This window comes from Dendrobates tinctorius, unplaced genomic scaffold, assembly GCF_039654945.1.
Source record: "Dendrobates tinctorius isolate UK_male_01 unplaced genomic scaffold, ASM3965494v1 ptg000073l, whole genome shotgun sequence".
Taxonomy (NCBI): domain Eukaryota; kingdom Metazoa; phylum Chordata; class Amphibia; order Anura; family Dendrobatidae; genus Dendrobates; species Dendrobates tinctorius.
The window spans coordinates 16,070,365-16,082,680 of NW_027361741.1; the positions used below are offsets into that span (position 1 = coordinate 16,070,365).

The window sequence follows — 12,316 nt, forward strand, 5'->3', positions numbered from 1 at the left end:
TTTTAAATAGCTCAACACAACTAATATAACAAGGGATTTCTACAAATTCATCTCAAAATATCGCTTTTTACAGACTCCTACGGTCTTACAATTAATCAACCCCCTGCATAGAATCCTTCATAAGAGCACACATTAGCAAACTGCATTTTGTATAAAGCACAACTGATGTAATAATCAAGGGATTCATTAGATGCATCAGGTGTGCTGGAGAGAAAACACATCAAATACCTGGACTGGCTAGGGGTTGGCTCTCTGTGATAGAGAAAACACATCAAATCCCCGGACTGGCTAGGGGTTGGCTCACTGTGAGAGAGAAAACACATCAAATACCTGGACTGGCTAGGGGTTGGCTCTCTGTGGGAGAGAAAACACATCAAATACCTGGACTGCCTAGTGTTGTGAGTTCATTTTCCCCTTCACTACTGAGGCCCGAGGAACTCCCTCTTCTGGTAAAGAAAGGTAGTGAGCCTGATTATCAAACACCTGAGTCTGATGATGATGACTGGCTGAGTGGAGTTACTGACTGGATATAAGGCTGCCGACGCCCTTCTGCCCTGCGGGTGATTTCTCTGTGAGATCCTTGGAGACCAGTCTGAATTCCTGCTCCTCTAAAGCTAAGTTTTCTGCTCGGCTTTTTGCATTTGTGCTTAGACTTTGTTTTGCTTTGTTTTTTTGGATTTCTGCCATTCCCTGCTGGGGTGTGCTGAATTCCTTTAGCTCTGTCTTCTGAAAATACCTGAGTGCTGATTTAGTTTTTGAAGCCTAGCTGCTTCAGGGTCTTTTTCATATCAGCTTGTTGGCTTATGTCTTTGATAGGGTTTTGGCAGATTGCAGACAGCAACCTTCCTTTCCTGTTCTGTTTAGCTAGCTTGGGCCCCATCGTTTGCTCAGCCTATCTTTCTATCTGTGTGAGTGTTTTTTCATCTTGCTTCACCGTCATTATATGTTGGGGGCTGCCTTTTACTTTGGGTTCTGCTCTGGGGCAGTTTAGATTTCCTTTTCTGTCTTTAGGCTATTTAGCGCTCCGGCTGTGATCGAGGGGTCTAGGACATCGTAGGAACCCCCCACGGCTACTGCTATTTGTGTTGATAGGTTCAGGGGTCTGCAATCTGATAGTTGCCAACTTCTCTGGTTTTCTGGACGTAGCTTCTATTTTTGTGTGTGCCTCCTACGGTGACTCAATCATAACAGCCTAGGGTTTGGCAAACTGTGGGAGAGAAAACACATCAAATACCTGGACTGGATAGGGGTTGGCTCACTGTGGGAGAGAAAACACATCAAATCCCCGGACTGGCTAGGGGTTGGCTCACTGTGGGAGAGAAAACACATCAAATACCTGGACTGGCTAGGGGTTGGCTCTCTGTGGGAGAGAAAACACATCAAATACCTGGACTGCCTTGGGTTTGGCAAACTGTGGGAGAGAAAACGCATCAAATACCTGGACTGGATAGGGGTTGGCTCACTGTGGGAGAGAAAACACATCAAATACCTGGACTGGCTAGGGGTTGGCTCTCTGTGGGAGAGAAAACACATCAAATACCTGGACTGCCTTGGGTTTGGCAAACTGTGGGAGAGAAAACGCATCAAATACCTGGACTGGATAGGGGTTGGCTCACTGTGGGAGAGAAAACACATCAAATCCCCGGACTGGCTAGGGGTTGGCTCACTGTGGGAGAGAAAACACATCAAATACCTGGACTGGCTAGGGGTTGGCTCTCTGTGGGAGAGAAAACACATCAAATACCTGGACTGGCTAGGGGTTGGCTCTCTGTGGGAGAGAAAACACATCAAATACCTGGACTGGCTAGGGGTTGGCTCACTGTGACACATATTAAAAATATGGCAAGACAGTGGTCCAAAAAGTTAAGAGGGGGGGGACCGCTGTCCTGTACAGATAAACATATACATAAAGGTAGCAAAGGAATTCATTTCTCCCACGGATGCAGCCAGAAGCCTAGTTTGCAAGGTCGAACTTAAAGAAACACTGGCTACACTACCTGGACATGGCAGATAGAGGAAGTTATCACCGACTGCAACCTGACTCTTGATGAGGCACAAGCACAGCCCTTATTCATCAGGTAATAGGATTTTTAACCTCGCTTAAAAATCATCATTCTTTGCAGTGCATCGTCCTATGTAAACCGAACATGGGCTGCCAAAAGTAAGAGGTTCTATGGTCACAGACTTGGTGAATGTTCTGTGCGCATGGAGAGTGCACCTGGCTAGTCTAAACAGGCTATTAAATGACTACTGATTGGCTTACATGTGGCTGAAGGGTGGTTTCTTAACAGCTGTGCTCAGGCTGCCTAAATCCAGCCTTTGGTCAGCTTGATTTCACCCTCATCACCATCACCACCATGTGTGTGCATATGTGCATGTAGCTCTTCCAAAGACAAGACCATACATACCTTTAGCTCGCCTGTCAAAGCGTCCGTTCTGGGAAATCGCTATTTGAATCAATATGCAAATGAGATTGAAATGCTTTTGCCATGACGAAGCACAATTCTCAGTCTCTCCTTATGGGACTTTAAGCAAAGGAGCTGTCAGTCAAGAAGGAGAAGGCAACGCTGGGTGGAGAATAGAGCTGGAGAGGCAGAGGCTTGGGAAGTGCTTTGTCATGCCCAAAGCATTTAAGGCACATTTGCGTAATAATTCAAACAGCAATTTCTTGAAAAAGGAACCAGAATGACTACCTCAAAATATGAATGGATTTGTTTTTGTCTCTACAACAGCTACGTATGCCAGTAGACTGTAAGCTCACGAGGGCAAGGTCCTCTCCCCTCTGTATCAGTCTGTCATTGTTAGCTTGTTCACTGTAATTTATATGTATTTCTTTGTAAACCCTTCTCATGAACGGCACCATGGAATCAATGGTGCTCTAAAATTAAATGAATAAATAATGATATAATATGCCAATAGTCTCTTCAGAGGAGAAGAGAACTTGACCTATGGTACCATCTATTGGATGTAGCAATCATAAAAGTTAATATCGACCCATTAATCCCTTTCCAACATCGGGCATAATAGTACACCGATGTTGGACACTCCATTTGATGTGGGTCCGGTGGTGAGCCCACATCTTTCCCGGCACATGTCAGCTGATTTGAACAGCTGTCATATGCCCGAAAACAGCCACGGGTGGAATTTAACCTATTAAATGCCGTTGTTAAACTCTGACAGCGGCATTTAACATGCACTTCCGGCAATCGCGCCGGAAAGCCATCCATTGGTGACCCCCTCACATGATTGCGGGTCACCGATGGGTTGGCATGACAACCAGAGGTCTCCTGTAGACCTCTATGGTTGTCACTGCTGGATTGCTATGAGCGCCGCCCAGTGGTCGGACCTCATACTTTTAGCAAGAGAGTTATTCTGCTACATAAAGGTGATCTAGTCATCTCCTGTATGCAGCAGAGCCGATCGGGTTGTGGCAGCTTCTATTGATGGAAAAATAAAAAAGTTATGGCTCTGGGAAGAAGGGGAGCAAAAAACGAAAACGCAAAACTGAAAATACCTCCGGTCATGAAGGGGTTAAGTCTCCTTACACTGGCTTGGCACTATCCACAAGGAGAAATGTTCCCCCTTAAAGGGAATCTGTCACCCCTTTTTTTTGAATATGAGCTGCTGGCACCGACATCAGAGGTTTATCTACAGCATTCTGTAATGCGCAGGAGCCACAACAGGAAGGAAAGAAGAGGACAGCATCGTATGAAGATGGGAGGCGCCGGACCGGACCGCGACGCCCATCGGACCGGACCGCCTCCCCCCCGGTGAGTATAATCTAACTATTTTTTCTTCTCTTTCAGGTTATATCGGGGGCTTATCTACAGCATTCCAGAATGCTGTAGATAAGCCCCTGATGTCGGTGCCGGCAGTTCATATTCGAAAAAAGGGGAGATAGATTCCCTTTAAACCAACAGCTACATATGCAGCTACATATGCACATATGACTGTTTGGGGGGGTAAAAGCAAGCTATCAGATTATCTTTACAAACCAAAATGGGCAGGTGGGGGCAGATGAATTGGCAGTATGGAGCACTATAATTTCTCATGGTAGCCTTCAGCATCACAATTTATAGTGCATAAATATAAACCCTTATATCACTGGCTGAATGCCGGGGAAGACTAGAAGGCAGACAATCTGTGCCAAATTTCCAGCGTGCTTCTCACATTTTTTTCAAAACATTGCACATTTTTGGTGAATTGCTGACATCTGCTGGTCATTCTTTGTACTGCTCATTGCCACACATTTGCCAAAAGAGAGTTCTTCCAGTATGTACGCAGGGCCGGTTTTAGGCAAAGTGGGGCCCTAGGCAAAGTTTAAAATGGGGCCCCAAATGCTAACATATTGCACATCACAGAAGCATTTCAATTGTATTTACATGCGCTGAGTTCAGGCCGCTAAATTAATGTGATAAAATTGAAGTCGTCGTTCAACACTTGTTTCCCAGCCTCTTTCCACCGTCTGTGAAAGAATGATGGGGACAGAATGATCACTAATGGATCACTAAGGATGTGTGCACACATTGCGGCTTTTACTGCGGATCCGCAGCGGATTTGGTCCTGCGGATCCGCAGCAGTTTCCATGCAGTTTACAGTACCATGTAAACCTATGGAAAACCAAATCCACTGTGCACATGCTGCGGAAAATTCCGCGCAGATTTGCTGTGGTTTATTTTCCGCAGCATGTTACTGCCTTTTTTGCGGAACCGCAGCTGCAGTGTACATTCCGGGACATACAAATCAATCAATCTCTCTCTCATCCGCACTGACAAACCGCACTAGAACCTGCATCAAATCCGCTGTACACATGCTAGGAATCCAGAGAAAAAATGCATGTGTTTTACCCTGCGGTTTCTGCCATAGATATGGATTCTCAGCAGAAAAAGCTGCAGACTAATCCGCAACGTGTGCACACACCCTAACAGATCACCATACAATATCGGGTTATCAGCAGCACATCTACAGTTTACACCCCATAGTCCTCCATATAATATAATCTGCCCCATAGTCCTCCATATAGTATAACACACTCCTCAGTCCTCAATATAGTATAATCCACTCCTCATAGTTCTCCATATAGTATAATGCACCGCCATAGTCACCCATGTAGTAGAATTCACTTCCCATAGCATAATGCACCCCATAGTTCTTCACATAATGTATTCCCCATAGTCCTCGATACAGTATAATGCAGCCCACATATAGTATAATGCAGCCACCCCTTAGAGAATAATGCAGCTACCCCAGAGTATAATGTAACCCCCATAGTATATAATGCAACCCCACCCCCCATATAGTAAAATGTAGCCCCTCCATATGATATAAGGCCACCCCCTCATAGGATATAATGCAGCCCCTTATATAGTATAATGTAGCCCTTCCATAGAATACAATGAGCCCTCCTCATATAGTATAATGCAGCCCCCATCGAATATAATATAGCCCCCATAGAATATAATGTAGCCCCAAATAGAATATAATACAGCCCACCTCCCCATAGAATATAATGTAGCCCCCCATATTATATAACATAGCCTCCCCTTATAGAATATAATGTAAAATGTACCCCCCATGGTATATAACACACCCGCATAGTATATAGCCCAGCACCACATGGTATATAGCCCAGCACCACATAGTATATACCCCAGCACCACATGGTATACAGCCCAGCATGGTATAATACAGTCCACCATGGTATAATACAGTCCACCATTGTATAATACAGCCCACCATGGTATACAGGCTGTATACCATGCTGGGCTGTATACCATGGTGGGCTGTATAATACAGCTCAGCATGGTATACAGCCCACCATGGAATAATACAGCCCAGCATGGTGTATATAGCCCCCCCAGAATGGTATAATACAGCCCAGCATGGTATATAGCCCCCCAAAATGGTATACTACAGCCCAGCATGGTATGTAGCCCCCCCCCAGAATGGTATAATACAGCCCAGTATGGTATAATACAGCCCAGCATGGTATATAGCCCCCCAACATGGTATAATACAGCCCAGCATGGTATATAGCTCCCCTAGAATGGTATAATACAGTCCAGCATGGTATAATACAACCCACCATGGTATACAGGCTGTATACCATGTTGGGTTGTATACCATGGTGGGCTGTATAACACAGCCCAGCATGGTATACAGCCCACCATGGTATAATAGCCCAGCATAGTATAATACAGCCCAGCATGGTATATAGCCCCCCAGAATGGTATAATACAGCCCAGCATGGTATATAGCCCCCCAAAATAGTATAATATAGCCCAGCATGGTAGAATACAGCCCAGCATGGTACATAGCCCCCCAGAATGGAATAATACAGCCCAGTATGGTATAATACAGCCCAGCATGGTATATAGCCCCCCCAGCATGGTATGATACAGCCCAGCATGGTATATAGCCCCCCGGAATGGTATAACACAGCCCAGCATGGTATAATACAGCCCAGCATGGTATATAGCCCCCCCAGAATGGAATAATACAGCCCAGTATGGTATAATACAGCCCAGCGTGGTATAATACAGCCCAGCATGGTATAATACAGCCCAGCATGGTATCCGGCCCCCTAGAATGGTATAATAGAGCCCAGCACGGTATAATACAGCCCACCATGGTATATAGCCCCCCAGAATGGTATAATACAGCCCAGCATGGTATATAGCCCCCCAGAATGGTATAATACAGCCCAGCATGGTATATAGCCCCCCCAGAATGGTATAATACAGCCCAGCAAGGTATAATACAGCCCAGCATGGTATATAGCCCCCCAGAATAATGGTATAATACAGTCCAGCACGGTATAATACAGTCCAGCATGGTATATAGCCCCCAGAATGGTATAATACAGCCCAGCACGGTATAATACAACCCAGCATGGTATAATACAGCCCAGCATGGTATAATACAGCCCAGCATGGTATATAGCCCCCCAGAATAGTATAATACAGCCCAGCATGGTATAATAAAGCCCAGCATGGTATTTAGCCCCCCCAGAATGGTGTAATACAGCCCAGCATGGTATATAGCCCCCCAGCATGGTATGATACAGCCGAGCATGGTATATAGTCCCCCTATAGTGTCCCCACAGTCCAGTACTCACACTGATTTTTAAAAAAAAACACTCCTCACCTTCTCCTCGTGCCTGCGCTGCTAGCTGCTCCTGTCTCCTCCTGCTCTGTGTGGCACACAGTGAGAGCGCGATGACGTCATCGCACCCCTGCTGTGTCAGAAGCAGAGCGGGGAATGATGGTAGAGGGAGTGTCAGCTGACGCTCTCTCCTCCATCACTGCCTCCTTCAATGCGGCGGCAGTGGGAGTCGGCGCTGGGGGCAGACGGGCCCCCCCTGCCTCACAGGGGCCTCATAGCGGCTGTGTGATGTGCTGCTGGCTGAGGGCCCCTGGAGGAGCGGGGGCCCTAGGCAGCTGCCTGGTCTGCCTGCCCCTAACGCCGGCCCTGTATGTACGTATATAATAATGATCAGTAACAGGAAGAAATCCAGGCAATGATAATATGATATATAAAGTAAGTATAATTTTACTATTTAAAACAATAGCATTCAATTTCTTACAGAGATCCATTATATATTGTATTTGTCTACAGCAGAATGTGTCTCGTAACAAAAAATAAGGGATAAAGAGGAGATATACTAGAAAGGGGAGAAACTAAAGGTGCAAATAATCTGCAATAAAAATGTCCTACCGCTTTATGTATACTGCATCTACGCAGGGTTGTGTCTTCATGTGTAAAAAGAACAAACCCTGTGTATGTTGATACTGCTGTAATGTGTAAATCCATTTCTTCTTACTAGCTTACTTAAAACAGTATAACTTGACTTTTATGGGATTTAAAAATATATATTTTAATTACGTATTCTGCATTATTTGGCAACTGTTAGTTATATCCAGTTTGATGACTACTATTCCCTTAACCCTTTCGTGCCTTTGTGAACAGACCATTTTTTTCAATTCTGACCACTGTAACTTTAAGGCTATGTGCCCACGTTGTAGAAATGCTGCAGAAATGTCTTCAGCATTTCCGCAACTCCCCGCCACGGGTAAAACACATGCGGAATTCGCATGCGTTTTCCCACAAAATACAAGCGTTTTGCAAGCGTTTTTAGCTTGCAGAATGCTTGCGCTTTTCCAAGCGATTTGAAGCATCGCTTGGAAAAGTGATTGCCAGGTTGGTCACACTTGTCAAGCATAGTGCTTGACAAGTGTGACCAAATTTTACCATTGATGCTGCCTATGCAACATCAAATGCAAAAGATAGAAAGTTAAAAATAACAAAAAAAATAAAAAATAGAGATATACTTACATGAGAAAAAAGAAGAAAAAAAAGCGGACGGCACCGCTGTTACCATGTAACTTCTAGTGGTCTGCGGTATCCGGAGCACTTAATGCTGGCAGCTTCGGGTGCTGGTCTGGAGATCCACAATGCTGAATATATCCAAGAGGAAAGAGAGACCGCACTCCATGAGCTGGTGGAAATATCGCTTGATTTATTGGCACATGCAGTACATGTTGGCCGGGGGAGTGATATCAGGAGAGGAAAAACAGCTTTTCCTCTCCTGATATCACTCCCCCGGCCAACATGTACTGGATGTGCCAATAAATCAAGCAATATTTCTACCAGCTCATGGAGTGCGGTCTCTCTTTCCTCTTGGATATATTCAGAGATATACTTACCCTTTGTCGGCCCCCGGAGTCCTTCCCGCCCTCATTGGCGCTGGCGGCAACTTCCGTCCCCAGGGATGCATTGCGTGAATGACCTCTGATGACATACGGGTCTCGCGAGACCGCTACGTCATCAGAAGTCATTTGAGCAATGCATCCCTGGGAAAGGAAGTTGCCAACAGCGCCATGAGGGCCAGGAGGATTCCGGGGGCCAACAGAGGGTAAGTATATCTCTATTTTTTATTTTTTTTTATTATTTTTAACAGGACTATGGTACCCAGGGCATGGAGTCTCCTCTCCTCCAGACCCTTGGTACCATCCGCACATGAAGCGCTTACTTCATGCATGGTGGGCATAGCAATCCTATGGCGGCGGAATCGCCACGATTCCGCAGAAATAATGAATATGCTGCAGATTTTACCGCTATGCAATTCCGCAGAGGAAAAATCGGCAGCATGGGCACAGCAACTGCGGAATCCCATAGGATTGCATGGGGATGCATTTTATTAGCATTTTTTAAGAGTTTCCGCTGCAGCAAAAACGCGGCGGAAATGCATAAAAAACACAACGTGGGCACACAACATAAGAGGTAATAACTCTGGAAAACTTCAATGGATCCCACTGATTCTGAGACTGTTTGTTTTTTTCATGACATATTGTACTTCATGATAGTGGTAAAATTTGTTTGATAAAACTTGTGTTTATTTCTAAAAATATCGGAAATTTGGTAAAAGTTTTGACATTTTCAAATTTTTAATTTTTATGCCCTTAAGCCAGACAGTTATGTCATACAAAATAGTTCATAAATAACATTTCCCACATGTCATTTTTGAAACATAATTTTATTTTGTTACGAATTTAGAAGCGGTAAAAGTTGATCAGCAATTTCTCATTTTCTATAAAATTAACAAAACTATTTTTTTTTACTGACCACATCACATTTGAAGTGACTTTGAAGGGTCTATATGACAGAAAATACCCAAAAGTGACACAATTCTAAAAACTGTACCCCTCAATATGCTCAAAACCACATTCCAGAAGTTTATTAACCCTTCAGGTGCTTCACAGGGATCAATGGAATGTTGAAGGAAAAAGCCAACATTTAACTTTTTCCCACAAAAGGATTAAGCTCAAAATTTTTCATTTTGACAAGGATAACAGGCGAAAATGCGTCATAAAATTTGTTGTGCAATTTCTCCTGAGTATGCCAAGTGGTGGAAAACTACTGTTTGGGCACACAGCAATGCTCAGAATTGAAGGAGCACTGTTTGAGTTTTGGAATGCAAAATTGGCTGGGATAGATAACAGACGCCATGTCCCCTGATGTGCCTAAACAGTGGAAACCCCCCACAAATGACCCCATTTTGGAAACTAGACACCCTCAAGGAATTTATCTAGATGTGTGGTGAGCACCTTGAACCCTCAGGGGCTTCATAAAATTTTATAATGTTGAGCCATGAAAATTAAAAAAACAAATTTTTCCCACAAAAATGTTATTTTAGCCCCAACTTTTTATTTTCACAAGGGTAGCAAGAAAAAATAGACCCCAAAATTTGTTGTGCAATTTCTCCTGAGTACATTGATACCACATATGTGGAGAAAAACTACTGTTTGGATGCACGGCAGGGCTCGGAAGGGAAGGAGCGCAATTTGACTTTTGGAATACAAAATTGGCTGGAATCGATAGCCAACACCATGTCGCATTTATAGCGCACATGAGGTGGCTAAACAATGGAAACCTACACATAATTTTATAATGTTGAGCCAAGAAAATAAAAAATCAAATTTTTCCCCCAAAAAATGTTTTAACTTCATTTTTTTATTTTCACAAGGGTAACAGGAGATAATAGATGCCAAAATTTGTTGTGCAATTTTTCCTGAGTATGCCGATACCCCATATTTGTTGGAAAACGACTGCTAGAGAGCATGGCAGGGCTGGGAAGGGAATTAGCACTATTTTGTCCGGAATAGGTTGCGGATATCATGTCACATTTGAAGAGCCCCTGACATGCCAAAACAGCAGAAATCCCACAAGTGATCCTATTTTGTAAACTACACCTCACAAGGAATTCATCTAGGGGAGTAGTGAGTGGTTTTTAACCCTCAGTCAATTCACAAACATGTATAACATTGAGCTGAGTAAATGATATATTACTATTTTTTCTACTAACATATTGTTTTGACCCCAAATTTGTAATTTTCAAAGTTGTAATAGGAGAAAATGAACAGTAAAATTTGATAGGCAATTCCTCTTGAGTACATCAATACCCCATAAGTGGTTGAAAACTACTTTTGAGGCACAGTGCAAAGCTCAGAAGGGAACGAGCGCCATATTACAGTGCAAATTTTGCTGCACTGGTTTGAGGCTGTCATGTCACATTGGCAGAAACCCCCATAAGTGACCCCATTTTACAAACTACAAAAAGGTCAAAGAATACAACAAGGAGATCTATTTTTGCTTCATGAACTACAGCAAAGCCTTTGACTATGTTGATCACCAGAAACTTTGCAATACCATAAAGAATATGGGTTTGTTGAACCATACGATTAGCCTCATTAGGAACCTCTACATCAACCAAAAAGTTGCTAAAAGTAAAGCAACACGGCTAACATTAGACAAGGCAGAATTCTGTCACCATTTCTATTCAACTTTTATGCAGAAACTATTTTTTGGAAGGCTGGATTTGCAGAAAAAGAAAAAGGAATCAAAATTGCTTTACTAATCATACATATACGCAAAAGATACAACACTGCTAGCAACAATCTACTCATTAGAAAAAAGACAAAGATATTGACTACTGCCATGTACGAATGGGACTCATTTAAGATGGACAGCGATGAACTGGAGGTTGTAAGGGACTTCAAACTACTCGGATGGACGATAACTCAAGAGACAGCAACAACACCGAAAGTCAATAGGAGAATAGCTATGAATAGCTATGGGCATCTCAACAATGAAGTCACTGATCAAGTTATTCAAATCAAAGAAAATTTCACTGGCGACGAAGACGCAGCTCGTGTATGGTTTGGTCTTTTCTGTGGTAACATACAGATGCTAAACCTGCACAATAAAGAAGCAAGATAGAAAAAGAACTGTTGCCTTCAAAATGTGGTGCTGGAGAAGGATGTTGTCATGAATGGCATGAAGAACAAATCAATCTTGGAACAAATCAAGCCAGACTTGTCACTCAAGGCAAGGATTACCAAGCTATGACTTGCCTACTTTGCAGACATCATATGCAGAGAGCAATCACTGGAAGACAAGACTATGGTGAATGTAATAGAAAATATTAAGATCCATTATAAACTCCAGTGAAGGGGCATTCACCCACCCTTCCTCTCACACACAGAATTTCTAGTAGAACAGGAGCATACGCTTACACTCCTTAAAGTAGAATTACACAGTTTAACATAAGGGAAGTGAGGAAATTACGTATAGCTGTGAAGTATTAAACTTAATTAAAATACACTTGGAGGCCAGGACGGCTTGCTGAGACCAAAACAATTAAAGCAGAATACCTATTGTGAGATTGGACATGAAGGCATTTGTTTGATTAGAGGAGGGACAGTAGGCTCCTTCCAGGATGAGCTGCTATGATGAAGAACTTCCCCAGGCTTTGTGT

The 12,316-nt window shown here is 43.4% G+C and overlaps 1 protein-coding gene across 1 annotated transcript in view; it reads left to right on the top strand.

Annotated features, from left to right (window-relative positions):
- SEZ6L (seizure related 6 homolog like) overlaps window positions 1-12,316 on the top strand; it is a 711,555-nt gene that overhangs the window by 679,177 nt on the left and 20,062 nt on the right. The gene's annotated exons all lie outside the window — the stretch shown is intronic.